Genomic DNA, 16680 nt, shown 5'->3' with positions numbered 1-16680 from the left:
TTGAGATTGAAACTCTATTGATTTGTAATACATTTTTATCATTCACAAATTTACTCTTCAATAGGCCTGATTATGAGTTGCATGTAATATTTCAACTCATGTGTTAATCCATTTACGCATGGGTCTGGATTACTAGTTTGAAAGTATTAAATGCATCCAATATTTATTGGATATGTTAAATAATTCAACCTTTGTTAAATTTCGGCAGGTCATCCCTTCCAAAATTTAACAGGGGAAAACACACAATACTTACTGTATCATGTTGAGTTTGATGAGTTAAACACCAAAATCCACGTTATTTCCCATAAACTCATGGTAGGTGCTATTAATCACCCCTTCTGAATAACATACTCCACGGTATTGTTATTTTTTTCAGCTGCTATAAATACCATTTGTTTTTACAGTGGTGCACAATATGCTTCACTGTGATTGAAGTGTTCAAATTGATGATTGCAAGTCGCAGTTCAAGACCACAGTCCATCCAAGTAAGTGCGTCAAGAACTGTTGACTACGCCTAGAGTGCGCAGCGAAAATGTCATTCTTATCTTACCACACAGTGGTGGCCTTTGTTTCCATCATTGGTTGAATTAGCTCGCCTGTTTCTGCAAATGTGTTTAACAATTTGATCGAAGTTCTATCAGATTTGGTGAAAACTTTATAAAATGTGGGACTAAAGCTGCTTGCACCAGGTACCTAACACTTTTATACCCTCTTCTTTGGAGAGCGGGACTTCCAATAGTTCCCTCTGTAGGAGCATCAAGTCTTGCATTTTGGATTTCATTTGAGATTACTCCCTCATTGGATCTTCCCTCGAGTACATTTGTTGATACTATTGTGGAAATAGCTCAAGTTCTTCCCTGGCCCCTTGGTATTTGTGGCCACCACCCCACTTGTCAGTTGCTATGCAGTATGCAGCAAGCTTCAGTCTAATTTGGCCCGCAAGAAACAACCCATTGTCTAGCCTCTTCGTAGAATTTCTGTTAATCTTTCCTCGGCAACATTCTGCTTTGTTCAAATCTAAGATGGATAGATGTCCATTTATGGCTCCAAGACACATTAATGTCCTGTTATGGCCAACACCTTGTGCCAAGTCTTTTCTAGCATCAATTTTCTACGTTGGGATCGTTTTCTGTTTTTTTCCTCATGTTCGGGTATTTTTTATCATTAAAACGATACTTCTGTGATGTCCTTTTTTCTTAAATGAGACCTGCCATCTTTTTTAGATGTTTTTGGTTAGCCAGTAATACAATCTTTTCCACAAGATCTTTTTTAAGCAGCATACCTATGTTAGCCCTGTCCCATAACACTCCCCTTTCCTCATTGCTCCAGGTCTTACTAGAGGCACTTTGCTTCAGGATAGAGCACTACCTAGTTCACTGATCCCGGGGCCATCAAACACTAATGGGGTGGGGGTTATTTTACCTTCTTCTGTGAGGAGTAGTCCAGTGCTTAATTTGTGAAAAAAGTAAGTGCCATGGCCCTTCTCAGGAGGCAACTACAGGCTTCACCACCCATTGTCTCTGCCAATACTGCCATTGACAGTACCAACACAACTACAAACCATCACACTCCTAGGCGTGTGAGATTTAAAACTATTCCAGGCCACCCAAATCTATAGGAATAGCTTGGGAGGAAGGCATTATTATTTTTTAACGTAAATTGACTTATTAAACACTGTTGTGCTCACCTAAAAATTAGACACACAGCTCCACCGTGTGGTGTACTGCCAATACTGCTGGTGCTGAAAATGAAGTGCAGATGCCGATCTCCGGAAACCACCGGCTCAAATTAAGCACTGGGTATGTCTGAAAATAAATCTGATGTCCCCAGTAAATGTTGTGATTGCCTTCTCTTGGGGACAACGGGTTTCTTTAGTGTAGTTGTTTTTTTTGTTTTTCTCATTTGGTTGTGTTGTCTATTATAACGTACTTTTGATATGTATGTGTGTGTCTCTACATCTCATCCAACCGGTCCACTGCTGGCCTTCAGATGGCAGCGTGTTGACAGCCAAGACTACCACACATCCAACCCTAGGCTCAGATCCCCGGTGCTAAGCGGGGCGAGGGAAACGCAGAGCTGCCAGTCTCCAATCATCACCCTTGAGTCTCGTCTGCATATGATGGAAGCCTGTTTAGGGGGCACAGATGGCTCTATAAGGGTCCTGTTACATACCACTAAAAGGCACATGATTAACAGACATGAGTTCCTTCTTCAATCAAGATTCGCTTTGCACTGTAAAAAGCCCGTCTTATTGGGCTTTTTTTAATGTCTATTATTGTATCCCACTCCGTGTTTTAATGCGTAAAGTTCAAAAACCCTTTTAGCAGTCATTTTCCACCTTCAGATGTTTTGAAAGACATGTAAATTACAAAAACATACTTTTTACACTCTGGAGCCTTTTAAATATGTCTGGTGATGAGTGGGACCTGCAGCGGTAATATCAGGATGTGTTATGATAATACTGAAAATTGCCTGCTGATCGGAAATGCATCAGACAGTCTTTTGCTTTTGTGGAGGTGTGTAGTAATGGCAGTTATTAACCAAAGTCTTCAGATGTGTTATAAATATCTCCGTCATGTTAATACAGAGTCTGCAAGTTCCACAATGGTTTCTAGAAGTACTACATCGGGCCTTTATGTAAACATTTGGTTTAGAAGACCCCCCAAAAAAGCAAAAACAATGCAAGATTGATTTATAATAAAATAAATAACATTTTAATTTGACGTCTATGTGCAATACGAAATATCAAGTCCTGGGGTAGCACAGCATCAACCCTTGTTATACTCTAGTGATATTTAGGGTCTGATTTAGGCTTTGACGAATGGAGTACAGTCTGTCTGGGTGGTAGACTACCATTTGTAGTCATATTTGAAGGTCCATCATGTCGGCAGGGGAGAGGCACAAGCCCCTAAAGCCCCTGCGGGGCAGGGTGGCCCAGCCCCTCAGGGACCCCAAGCATTCAGAAGGCCACCAATCAGCCCAAGCCAATGAATCTGTGAGATATGGGAAGACTTGCGAGACCCATGATTTTGCGTTAGGCCACTGCCCGGTGCTTCCCTTTAATGGATTAAAAGTTTGGCGGATAACTACCATCAATTTTCACTGCAGTCCTCCTAACTTTTAAGATTTTGTGTCCGCCAAAACTCTTAATGAGGACCTCAATTCTTCAGGCCCTCTACAGTTAGTGTGGCAAAATCATGTAGTTTATTTTCACATTGAATGCATGATTTGCAGGGAAAGTTTCATGTTTTACACATGATAAACAAAAGGGTTGGTGTCCTCATGAAAATGAGGATTTTACCAATGCTTTTCATGGCGTTAACCCTATCTTCACCATCTATTCCTATCTATATATGATCTTACATTGCTTTCTCTCGTGGCTGTCTATTGTTCATTATCTGTAAGTGAATCACTGAACATTCTAGTACACCACAAGTAGCACACTTCTGGATTCAGGGATCCCATGAGACTTTTTTGCTCAAACTCCATATCTCGTGAGATGAAGCTAAGAAGTCTGCTTTGGCGTGAGGAAAACATGAAAGTACCTAAGGTACAGGTAATGCAATAGTCTGGGGCATGAATTACACTTGTATTAAAGATTATGCTGTAATGAAAATTGAATGCAGGTCTTGTTATATCACACTAAATCTAGAAAGGGCACAGCTAATTGTGAGGCTAAATCCAGATATGTCACAACCCATTGTGAGATACATCCTACAACAACATTCTTTTAACCAACTTACTAAAAGATCATCCTTAGATAGCCATGTTTTACTACCTGTGCAAATGATCCGATGTTCAACCTCCATTTTCTCTTGCTGAAGACCACTGACCGGTTTCCCAAATATTATTCACGGAACTATTTCCTAATGAATCTGTTCTACACTCACATTGCATAGAAGTGCTCAAAACCTGTGAGACACGAGACCGATAGTTATTGGTAGTCAACCAAGTGTAACAACACAGAAGGAAGTAATTATATGAAAATCAAAGGAAGAAAAGCAAAGATGCTAAAAGCTCCATATTAAAAATGTGATTACTTAGCAGTAGTTTTCATTAACGTGAGTCCTACTGTTACTTGTCTGAGTCCTTCACTGCTCCTCACTCTGATGAGGTGCCCTCTGCATCCCAGAGAGAGACCCAGCTACCCTTTTGATTTCCGCACTGAAAAGTTACTCCAAAAGGCCTATCTCGGCTTGACTCCCAAAACCAGAGACCATCAGGGACCATACCTCAGTGGTTACCTTTGTGCCAACTGTAAGTGTTCTCTAGCAGACCCTTATTCTGCTGCTGATTAGTTGCCCACCTTGTCCAAGAGACTGTCCTTCCCCTACTCATCTTAGGGTGACTGCTTGATTAGTGCCAGTGACTGATTGGTTGCTGGCAGACCATAGAGTGTTTGGGACACAACCTATTTGCTACGGTAGGGGGAGGGCCCCGGCCCTCTCTGTATAAAGTCTATCCAGATTCCCAATATCAAGTTGGGTGGTGTGGGGCAATGCAGTGTCCCCGCGTAAGTACTTCGAGAAAATTAGTGACTGAGGCTGTTAGGCTTGGAACATATATATTGTTACATGCTGTTAACCACAAGATCTAGATTTCGGCCGCCAACATTTTAAAAAGGTGCAGATACAACTGGGTCTATGAGCAGTGGTTAGCAAGCATGTTGAATAAGGGTCAGCCGGATGCACACCCCAAACAACCTAATAAACATCACATTACTGCAACCCTTATAAAGTGACTGGAGTACCTGCCACACATCATGATGGTCAGTGTCCTCTCTGCAGTCCTGCGTATCCTTCCTATTGACCTGCATTACAGAACACGCAAACACTCCATCATTCACAGATCACCATTGCCCACTACGCTCCTGCAGCAGCTGAACAAAAACGTCTTTATTTTCCTCTCCTGCCACTTCCCAGCATCCGCAGCACTGATTGTCAGCTTCTTTTTGATCTACCCTGAACCCAGACCCAACTCTACCTCTCCAGCCAAGATATATGCACTTTTCACTAACGCATCAAACTCATAGTCTAACAACATCTTACATTATTTCTTCAGTTTCTCAGGCAAACCAACCATCAATATAAGGAAGAGAGCCTTCTGTAGCCTGCTGGAAATTCCTAAAAATTGAACCACTTACCACTCGAACAGCATTTAAATCAAAGGCAACATATTTGATCTAAATATCCTGCACAAACATCAGCTCCTTCACCTGCAGAGCCACTTCACTGGACCAATCACACACTAGTCTCCTTCAACTTTCTCCGACCAGATCAGACAAAAAACAGACAACTGAAACCATCTATGCAATATTTCCACTCATTCAAAGTCTTGCAATCAACTCATCCTAACACATCTTAATTATTCTCGTCAATACTTCAAACCCTAAATCATTTATCAACTCCTAAGTTCAGACCCTCAGCCAAACTTTATAAAGATTAGTTGGCATTAGTGTCCTGATCAAAAGGCAGGTCATCCACAAGATGCACTGGGCACTAAATAATTCTGAATGTAGACCTGGCAGTGCTGACCCAGAGGTAGCTCTAAGGGGAATCCTAGGCTGCATACTTCATGACCATCACTGCAGCATCTACCCAAAGCAGAGAACAGTTTGAAATAGTAAAGCACACTTTGAACCCCACACTGCTGCATCTCCTAAACACTTAGGGCCTGATTATGACCTTGGTGGATGGGATACTTCATCACAAACGTGACAGATATCCGGTCCGCCATATTACAAGTTCCATTATATGCTATGGAATTTATAAAATGGCAGGTGGGATATCCTTCACGTTTGAGATGGAGTATTCCATCTGCCAAGGTCATAATCAGGCCCTTAAAGATTAAATGCTCAGACATCAGTAACTTCAACAAAGAGAAGATCAACACAATAAGAAACCGTTTTACAACACAGATAACTAAGTCACCCCTACAATAGAAACAACCCACAACAGACACAAATTAAGTCACGTTGACCCTCCCACCCAAAAAACACATTTCAAATCACCTCAGAACTCTGGAAGCATCATATGTAGACATCATCCCATTATTAATAGCGGGGGCCATATTTTACAACACCTTCCAGGAAAATTTCAAGAAAGGACACATCCTACCACTTTTGAAGAAAACTGAACTGAACTCTGACATCTCTACAATGTAATGTCCCAATACACAATACACAGTTCCCAGGTAATATTACCGAAAAGACAGTTGTTGCTCAGCTTCATAGGAAATGTATGGACAATAGCCTAATCCAGAACTACTAACTTGGGTTGAGACTTCAATGAAACACTGAAGCAGCAACCATACAAGTTATATACTGCACACTTTGGAACTTCGACAATAGACATCTATATATAATCATGCAAAAGGTCTCTGCATCCATTGACCATTAAAGTCTACTCAGCACCCTCTCTTTGAGGATGGGCAAACCTGGCTTATTTCACCAGTGGTTTACACCCTACCTAACAAATGGATTTCTACTTGTCAGGAACTCATCCGGATCTGACCCCATTAGTTTGATTAATGCCATCTCCATCTTGTTTCCAGTAATGTTTCAGCTCTACATGCCTCTTGGGATGGCCATTAAAGCGGACAAGGATATCAAGCGCATCAGGATGCCTAATGACATCAAACCATATCTAAAAGTCAGGTCAGAAAACTCAAAGGTTGGTGATCAGATTTGTGCTAGAGGCGTTCTATTTATGAAGGCTGATGGTCACGTTTGCCCTTCAGAATTTGGAAAAAGCTCTACTGTGAATGGTAGATGTTTCATGTACCTACCCCTAAATTTTGATCTCTGACACCAGCGTCCCGTGGAATTGACAATCACTGAAACTGGCTCTATTTCATGTAAGTTTTGTTTCAATCTATCATATTTCAAAGAATCACTGTTGAAGCCTCCGATGCATTTCAGGTACTTCTATTTGTCTCTTTCAGAACCTAACTTGACTTTGGGTTCCACAATTTCAACACTCAAAGTAAGTAGTGTCTGGCCCCTTGATTACTGGAAGTGCAGAGCTGAATGGTTTCCCAAACACTAGATACATGACAGTCTCCAAAGCATTTACATTTTACTAAATCATTTACAGAAAGGGGCCCCTATCATTGCGGTATTAATAAACATTATGGAAAACTAATTTTTGGTCTGAAAGTGCGACTCCTATGTGCTGTAGAACTCTGGTATTCTCTAGAGAATTATTTATATATTATTAGTGTAACTTAAATGTTATGACATTTTTGAAGCAATAGGTCTGGGAGGGCACTGACGTGCTTGCATGAGATCCTGACATAATACATATTGGTCGAATTACCAGCCTGCTAGAACCATGCTATTAACCAGTCCTAGTGAATTTCACCACTTGAAATTTGTCAAAATTGGTGAACGTTCAAGGTATTTTTTTTTATCTAGCTGACATGTATGAAGGTATATCAGTTTCTCCTCATATTATCTAATATTACAATATTTCGTAGATCTTCCTTTAGCCTCTCACCACCTTCGCTTTCTCCTTCAGTAATAGACAGTTTGCTTACATTTTTGTGCTGGGAGGTGCTGGGAGAGAAGGGGCATACCCTCCTTGAACTATCAACACCCCAAGTCCTTTTTAGGTCGATCATAGCAGCGTGCATGTTGGTATGTATCTACCCTTTTAACAACGCCCACCTCACGCCCATCACTATCACTTGTTCGTGGGCTTGCTTTCAAAAATCCCTTGATGACATTGGTAAATAGTGTACGTTTGTCCCTCCTTGGGGAGGTTTTGTTACCGCCTCGGCTACTTCCCCTGTTACACGGCTGACTGCACTTTTGCCGATAGGTTTGACTGTGAGTGAACTTCTTTTTCCTTTTGTGTCTCTCCTTATCGCTGATGCTCAAGGCGGCCGTGGTGCTGTGAATCGGCTCACTTATGTGAAACTGTCTTACTTTTGATTTTCAAATTATGTGGCATAAAGGTCCGGTTAGGCGATTACAACGCTAATAGCTCTAGCTGGAGCAAATGTGAAATTCATTGCATTGCAAATGCTTGTTATTCCTTCGCACTCTCTCTTTCGCTTTATGTTTATATCTGTCACCCTCATCTTGTCCCCCTTGGATTTCCATATCTTTGGATACCTTTTTTTTTTAACCTACATGCAGTGGTGTAATGAAATTAAAGTGAGCCCACTTGCAAAATACATGAAGGGGGCTCTCCGCGTAGTGCCGGCTTTAGCACATGGTGGCGCCTGGCATGTCAGTCTTTTTGGCCCCCTCCCCATGACCTCCTTCTCCATGAATTCCCCTTCTATCACGCACCAACAGTGCCCCTCACCTCTCCATAGCCCCTCTCTGACACACATTTCTTTTACTATTTTGAAGCACTACTCATAGTTCACTCACAGTTTTGTGTTCGCATGGTGCCTGTTCTTTGCAGCAGGCGCATTATCCATCTAAGCTACTTTAGGATGAGTAAAAAATGCCACTAGATAAAATTCAGATCTCTCACAAGCAGAAACATTAATAGCTAGAGCACTATTGACATTTTTATTGTTGCCTGAAACATTCTGGATGCACAAGCAAGTTCAATGCTTGTACATCCATAAGTTATTTCTAAACACAGCGCCCGCCCGATCCAAAGTGGTGATTGCACTGGTCACACTGCCCTAAAGCCGGCCCTGCACCCATGCTCCTGGCGTAGTCAGGAGCGCTCCGGCGAAGGGCCTGTGCATAGGGCCTGGGGGGAGGGGAGCCTGTAGCTCGCCCTCCCCTCCTCTACCCATACCGCAGGGGCTATTGTTACACCACTGCCCACATGACCTGAGCTTCTGTAATTCTCTGTTGTGTCATCCAGGAAAAGGTTAATTTAGGCATCCTTCGCTGGCTCTCCTTCCCCTGTTATCCAGTGGGGGTTCCCCTATTATGTTATCATTGCGATCTCTGCTCCAAGTTAAAATCTCATGAATGCTAGAAAGAGGACTGCCGTGCCTGCTGTACCTCATTTCCAATCTTGAATCTTGCAGTTGTTATTTTTTGTTTAGAACGGTTGAAACCCGCACCACCTCAGGCCTTCAGTCTGATTATGCTGTGGACGCGTAATTGGTGCTAGGTCTGCCTATGATGGTAATCTTGTATGTGAATATGCTTTTCAAAGGGAGAAATTAACATTTGAAATGTACAATAGGCTCATAGCTGTCACGTAGGCCCGTGGCTTCTTGTGCAGCACCTTCACCCATTGCTAGTGTTTTAAACCACAAAACTTTTCGTTTTGGGACTTGTATTTTCACTTTTAACATTTTAAGTACGGCCTCAAAAATATCACTAAGTTCTCCTGGTTACAGTAGCAGGACGGACTGAAGATGAACCAGTGCTTAATTTGCTGCGAAAGTCTGCAGTACTTGTTGGCAGAAAGTGCAATAACATCACAATGGTCAGCCTGGACTCTTGAGACATTTTGCAGTGCCAGTGTCAAAGGGTGTGTGTGTGTGTTTCAGTGTTGGGCACAGCAGAGCCGATATGCTTCACAGTGATCACAAAGGGCAGATTAGAAAGTCCAGGGGCACCAGGCAGTCGCGGCTCGTGGGGAGTCCTGGGGGCAGGGCAGCGAGGGGGGGGATTAATAACATAAAATAAAATTTTAAAAAACGTACCTTCGCTACCGTGCTGTGCCGCTTCTCTGCTTTTCTCATGCACGCAGGCACAGGCTCGCAGCCTGCCCTGCGGCCAATCCTGACGCTGCTCAGAGCAGCATCAGGATTGGCAGGAAACGCCCAATCTGGGCGCTCCTTGGCAGACTGGGAGCCTGAGCAGGCTCTCGCCTGCCCAGCAACCACGTTGCTGGTCTGCAGAGATCCCTGTGCGCATGTGTGTTTGGCTGTCTGGCCAAACACACATGCGCTCTGAGGGGAGCGCATAGTGCACTCCCCTCTGTTCATCACCCCCAACGCCCACCCCTTTCACAAGGAAGGGATAATAAACAGTTTATTATCCCTTCCTTCTGAAAGGATTTGCAGTGGTTGCTGCTGACTGTGGGTGAGGCTTCTCTGCCCTTATGGAGGAGCCGGCCCTGGCACCAGGTAGACTAACCTGCCATCTCCCAATTAAGACAGCTGTTGATGTGGAGGAGCTAAAATGTGACTGAGAGTGGGGAACCTAGGATGAGAGACCAGGCATAGTAGGTTACTTATTGTGAGCTTAATGAGTAGAATCTTGCAAATTAACAACAGGGGGAGAATGCCTAAATTGGGAGATTGCTCTGAATCGATTATAGGTATCTGGCAGTTAAACATCTCACACTTGGTACTTCTGATAGGCGGCACCATTGGTGGAAGTGAGCAGGAGTGAGGGTAGGCCTTGGCGCAATCCTCATAAGAAACACTTTGGGCACTGACATTTAATTTTTTTAAAAAATTTTGCAATCTGTAATACTTGTCATCTGGTCAAAAAGAAGCATCACTTTAAGTCAAAATTTCTTGATCGCCGACTGAAGTCTCTCAAAAACGTTTGGCATACTTAATTAGATTTTTTATATCACATTGAGCACTTTTTGCAGATAGAAAACAACACAGACATTGTTTTCGCACTATTCTTCGAAAATAACCCTGTGCTCAACGATTTCATCTCATATGTTGAACTACACAGTTAAAGAGTGTACCTTCAAGACTCCACAATATGTTTTAATTTGCAATACTTAAAATGATATCACTTCTGTGACAAAAAATGTGAGCCATTTTGGGGTCCCAATTAAGTCATTTAGAGCCATATTTACAAGATCCTTGTGCCAGTAGCGTCCGTTTTTTGTGACACTGCAGTGGCACAAGCAGTCCCCTACAATGTGCCACATTTGCAATGGGAGCATTGCACCAGTTTGTAAAGCCCTGCGCCACATTATACCTGCGCCAGCTATAAAGTATGCAGGGTGGGCGCTCAAGTGTTAAAAGCCAAGCAGAACAGGCGCAGTGAAATTTACTACATTTCAAAGCGCCATTCTGTGCCTTCACATTGTCACTTTTTTAACGCCTGCTCAGAGCAGGCATTAAAGTGAATCTGGGCTTTTTAACATTGGACCCTCCTCACATTGCTGGAGTAGCATAAGATTACCGACTCTACTCCAGCACTGCACCACTTTTTCTCTAACGGATATGCCAGAATTTCTGGCCCATCTGTGAAATTGTACGCAATGGATAGCTATATTATAAATACAGCACTATCATGGCATCGTTAAGGGGTCTAGCGCTCGCGCAAGAAAACTGGTGCATCAATGCCGAGGTGCCAGTTTCTAGTAAATGAGGCCCTTAGCGTCAGGAGGGCTCGGAATTAAAAGGTTTGAAGACCATTGAGTCGCCTATATCTACTCACCCACTGCTACCACTGAGCAGTCATGAAAATTTAAGAGTTATACCGAACTATAGCAGACCTATTACCCCAAGGTACTACTTTCAGCTGGGAGAACACGTAGTACCTCTTTTGAAAGAAAAAGGCTTGCTCAAAACCAAAGTGAATTGTTTGTCAGTAAGAAAATACCATTTCAGACTCAAGCAGGCTTATTTTGCGAATCTCATATAAATCAATGGTTATGAGGCTCAGGGGAATTGTAAACCGCAAAGTTACACATAGATCTTTGAAGCAGACTGTAAAGACAACATGAGGACAGGAGAGTTCAAACCTTTATTGATGGAAGAGGGTGTATGAGGCTGCCTTGGAGAGGTACTCCATCTCAGCGTGCACTCCAACGGTCGAATGTCGGAGGTATAGGAAAGGCCATCATGGCGGATAACTTAGGAATTCTGTGCACAAGACCACCTTAGATCATTCAGTAAAGCTAATCATAACACTTCTTCCTTCTTACAAAACAACAGGTGAAAAAGTACTTCCCAATAAACAAAAAAGCCTAAGGGGAATATTTATGAGAGCATTGTCTCACCTCTGCACCATGCAACATGGTACATGTGTGACGCAAACCTCTGAGTTAGATTTTGAAGCCTTGCAAACCCACCTTGTGTGGCTTTGAGTGGCTATAAAAATCTGCAGTAAGGCAATGCAGTGCAATTCGCTGCATTGCCTTACTTTGCCGTGGGTGGACTCTCCATGGGGATTGTGGTGGGTGTTCCCACATAACTCCCATTAATTTTTATGTATTCCCATATTTACAAGGACTTGTAAACCTGGAAATGTACCAAAATCTTACGCCTCCCAAGGAGAGGTGTAAAGAGGAGCAATTTCTTTATTTCTGCTTGTTTTTTCCTCTTTCTATGTGTGCTATCTAAACAGAGGAAAAAGCATCTGAGGATTGTTTTTGTGCAGGAAGGTGTCTCTTCTTGCATAAAAAAATCCTGCATGCAAAGCAGGAATCCTTGCACCATGGCGAAAGGGCGCCTGAATTGAGGTTAGGCAGCCCATTGTGCGGTAGCACAGGAAAAAAAATTGCCTCAAATATGCACATTCCTGCCCTTTCCCAGTGATGCAGTTCCTGGCAGCAATATGACTTGTTGCGCTGCACTGTACCACTTTCTAATAAATATGCCCCAAAGTCACACACATAATGCTAAATGTTGACAGAAAGAATGAGGCACGTACCAAAGAATAAATACAGAATAAAAGGGTGAGACATTACTCCAGTACATGATCTCTGTGCTTTCAAGGCATTTGAATACTTCCACCCGATCATGATTCCCCAGAACCACCACAACTCTCACTGTCAACCGGGATTGCACTCTTGTACAAGTGCCTATCACCCATGATAGCACTACCATTTAGCATCACTCTAACTCACGCATGCTTCTCCCATACTACTAGACTTTTCACACAAGACATAGAGCCAGATTTAGATATTGGAGGATGAGCTATTCCATCAAAACGGTGACAGATATCCTGTCTACCAAAATCTAAATCCCATTATGTCCTATGGGATTTACATTTTGTCAGAGAGGATATCCATCACCATTATGACAGAGTAACTCATCACCAATATCTAAATCAGGCCCATAGACAAAAGTGCCTTATGGTGCAGCTCATTCTTTGCTATACTGCCTTTGTGAATCTTCATGCCAGACCATTACAGAATAACCCTCAATATCCTGCCCCTAGGAAACACAATTTCTCACTATTTTTTCACACAGTTGACATTATAACAATTTCCATCATGTGGGTAAACAAAACTCTTATCAATCTTCTTTTATTTGCATAGCTTAAAATAGACTGAACAACCCTTAGTTTGAAGGCTGTTTTTTTCATCTTGGCCCAATCCTCACGTTTTTAAACGTACAGAAACAACATTATGCTTCTCATCATGATACTTCTTGTATCCCGCCTTAACTCTTAGAAATCCTTGTGCCTATTATGTCACAATCTTTTCTACACTCATCATCAGGTCTGTCCAAACATGCTTATAAGGCGAGAACCCATCCTGGATTTCATTCACTTGATTCCTGGTGACCTCTAAGCAAAACAATGGAGTTTTATTTGTTACAGAATGCAATATACTTTTATGAGCCCAAGTCAAAGAGGTCAAAGCAACGAAAACATTAAAATTTCAAGCCAATGCCCAAAACATGTAACCTTTAATGACACGAATCCGTTGGTTTGAAAATAGTAGTTCAAAGCAGTTCTCTTGTATTCCATCCAATCCACTTTGAGGATGCTAGTCATTTTATGCGGTATAAACGCACTCTGTTATCAGTTATGATAACAGATGGGAAACTTTCCTGGGAGAAAATGTCCTTCAAGAATCACTCACCTATTTGTCTACCAGTATTGAACAAACAGCCACTCAAACCACTTTGAGAAATAATCAGTTAGAACACAAGATACCTAATCTCAGGTTTAAATCTCAGGAAAGGGTCCATGAAATCACTATAGATTGTAAGCCTCGTCATGGGCCAGATGTAGAGAAGGTTTTTATCCATTCTGTGTCTATGGGAAAAAGTGTTCGTACATATGGCCCAATATGCTGAAGAGGAGCCTAAAATGTACACATGGAATTATCAGCCCCACAATACATTACAAAATCCTACACCAGGATGTCAATGTCATTATCCATTTGTCGCCTTCTTGGCCTTATCTAGAGTCCTCTAATGTGACTGGCATGTAAAACCACAAGCAACTTATGACTAAGCATTGACAGTGGAATTAATTTATAAATTCTGCACAACAAACCGTCCTCTGAAAGCTCATATTTCATCTTCAAACTGCTTGCATATTCTTTGACAATGTTTTCTCTTTAAATCAACCCATATGCATATACTTCATGAGGTCGAAAAGAAATTAATTATCCCACTTTGAGCTCACCCATTCTTGTTCATTAATACATTTCTGTACATTCTTTTATATCCAAGCTAGCAAAGATACATTATTTCTGTAATTTCACATCTTCACAAGTCTGAATAGTCAACAGTGACAGACAATCTGGGAGTGTGTTCTTCCTGCTAGACAATGCAACAAATGTCAAACTGATATTCATTGATGAATTCCTCTAACCACATCAAGCGAGCCGAACAATTTCCTTTTTTTCACCCGATACCATTTGTGAAAGCAGTTTGTGATCTGGATCATGAACCTATTGGTCGATACGAACTGCTTCAACTTTCCACAGTTCAAGTGCACAGCAGTGTCTCCTTTTCTATCACTGATGAATGACGCACTGACGTTTTCAGTGGTCTTAATGCAAATGTAATGATGCATTACTCTTGATCACTAAACTAACGTATTACTGCACCAATACCGTAATTACTAGCATCCACTGTTGACTTCTTGATGAGCTTGAAAAACCTTTGACACAACTCATCCCATTCCAGTTTGTGTTGTCCTTTAACAACCTTTTCAAATGTTCAATTTTGTCAGCAAAATTCTTTAGAACTTGGACTAACATTCACATAATCCCATGAACGATTCCAACAGGACAGGGTACATCAACTAGGGCTGAAATAAGTTAGGCGTGGGTAAGACCCCTTTTGTGGTAATAACATGACCTAAATACTCAATCTCTCATTTACCAAAACTACATTTACCTATTTGCAAACTCACACCCTCTCACTCAACACATGCAGTGCTCTCTCTTGCTCTTTCTCATGTACTATTCTTACCAAGCACAGGGCTGTCACCTTGGAGGGATACTATGCTTTTGACAGCTTTGCACAAATTATGCAGGAGTTTTTTGAAATACAGATAAGGCTAAATCAAGGCCAAAGTGCATCATTTTATATGTGATGGCATCCTGTAGCATAATGAAAGTTCTCAACTACCTAGAATTATTCTCTGGCTCAAGTTCATGATTAGTATTCCTTAAATAGAGAGCGTTAAAAATCCAGGTGCCATGTAAAGAGAGCTGGGTTAGGATTGAACACATTTAGAACTAACAAATGTATCCCATACTGCTGACCTAGCTGAAATAAGTGAAGCAGAATAAGTCCCTCTTCACCACAATGTCTTTTGTTTACACTAAAATGTAATTCCCTATTACTGCTGAAAGTGGAGGTTTTCTTAGGAAGAAAATATAGAAGGTCATGTAGTTGCCTCAATATGGAAACTAGAAATAACAAGGCTCTCTAGGTTCCAAGAAACGTAATGCGTGTGCCTGGAGGGATGATGAAAGCAGGGTAACAAACAGCAAGGTAATTCGCTCTTGTGCTGTCAAGGCCGCAACCTACCAAGTACTCTGCATGTGCAGGGTACCTGTCTAGCAGGGGTCTCAGCTGTGACCTGACCAGGGCTCACCTGACTGATTTTCATCGTTCTTTGAGAGTCTTAGAGAGCCTTAGAGTGACTTGAGGCATGAACCACTGCCCAAAAATGAGGATCCTTTTGGCCTAGAAGGAGAAGGTGGAATCTAGGCCTTTTAATGTTTCTGTATTTTCTGCCCACTTTGTCAGGCTTGATTGCTCTACTATAGCCTTCCTCCTTCATTGGGTGTACTTGTTCTCAGTGGATAGTATCTCTATATTTAGGAAAAATAAATAAAAAATGTACAGAATGGTCCATGGCTACTGCCAATGTTCACCAATTCTTGTCCTTTTGGTAGCCTTTACTCATTTGACATCAACTGGGCCTGGCGCCTGTCACTGTATGGGTTACTGTGCCTTCTCTGATTACCCCACCTTTTGATGCATGAGAACACAACATTCTGATGCCCCTGTGGCCAGGCCGTGTAGCTCTTATTATAATTATAATTTGCTCATCTATTTTTCACATGCCCTTACTTATCACACTGCCAGTCCCATAAAACAACAACTGCATCTCCATGGTCATCACCCACGACATAGAAAAACATATGATACAGGCTAAAAACAAAAGCACACTCCTAACCACCCACCCTGTACAGTATAGCTTGCTATCCATGTGAATAACTGATTCAGATCCCCACATAGAAGTAAGCTCTATACAAGTTCTATAATACAATACATACAATACAATTTGGCTGTTGTTATCATTGACTTTGTGTAACGGGTGACAATCAAGTATGATGTTTTTGTTCAAGAATAACCACAGGGGATAAGAATAAATAAGACTCAGTGGGTTCAATAACATATCTACTGCACATTTTGTTTTATAGTAGAGACATCCTGACACACAGTCAGCAGAATATCTCTAATCTTGTGTTTCATAGGAGTAGTCCAAGGCTTGAGCTTAATGGCATAACAAAAATCCTTGCACTTTCCCAAATGTTTGCAACATACTTTAGGAAATTTCTCGGCCATGCTGTCAGAAAG

The sequence above is a fragment of the Pleurodeles waltl genome, chromosome 6, assembly GCF_031143425.1.
Source record: "Pleurodeles waltl isolate 20211129_DDA chromosome 6, aPleWal1.hap1.20221129, whole genome shotgun sequence".
In the NCBI taxonomy this organism is placed as follows: Eukaryota; Metazoa; Chordata; class Amphibia; order Caudata; family Salamandridae; genus Pleurodeles; species Pleurodeles waltl.
This window is presented reverse-complemented; position numbering follows the sequence as displayed.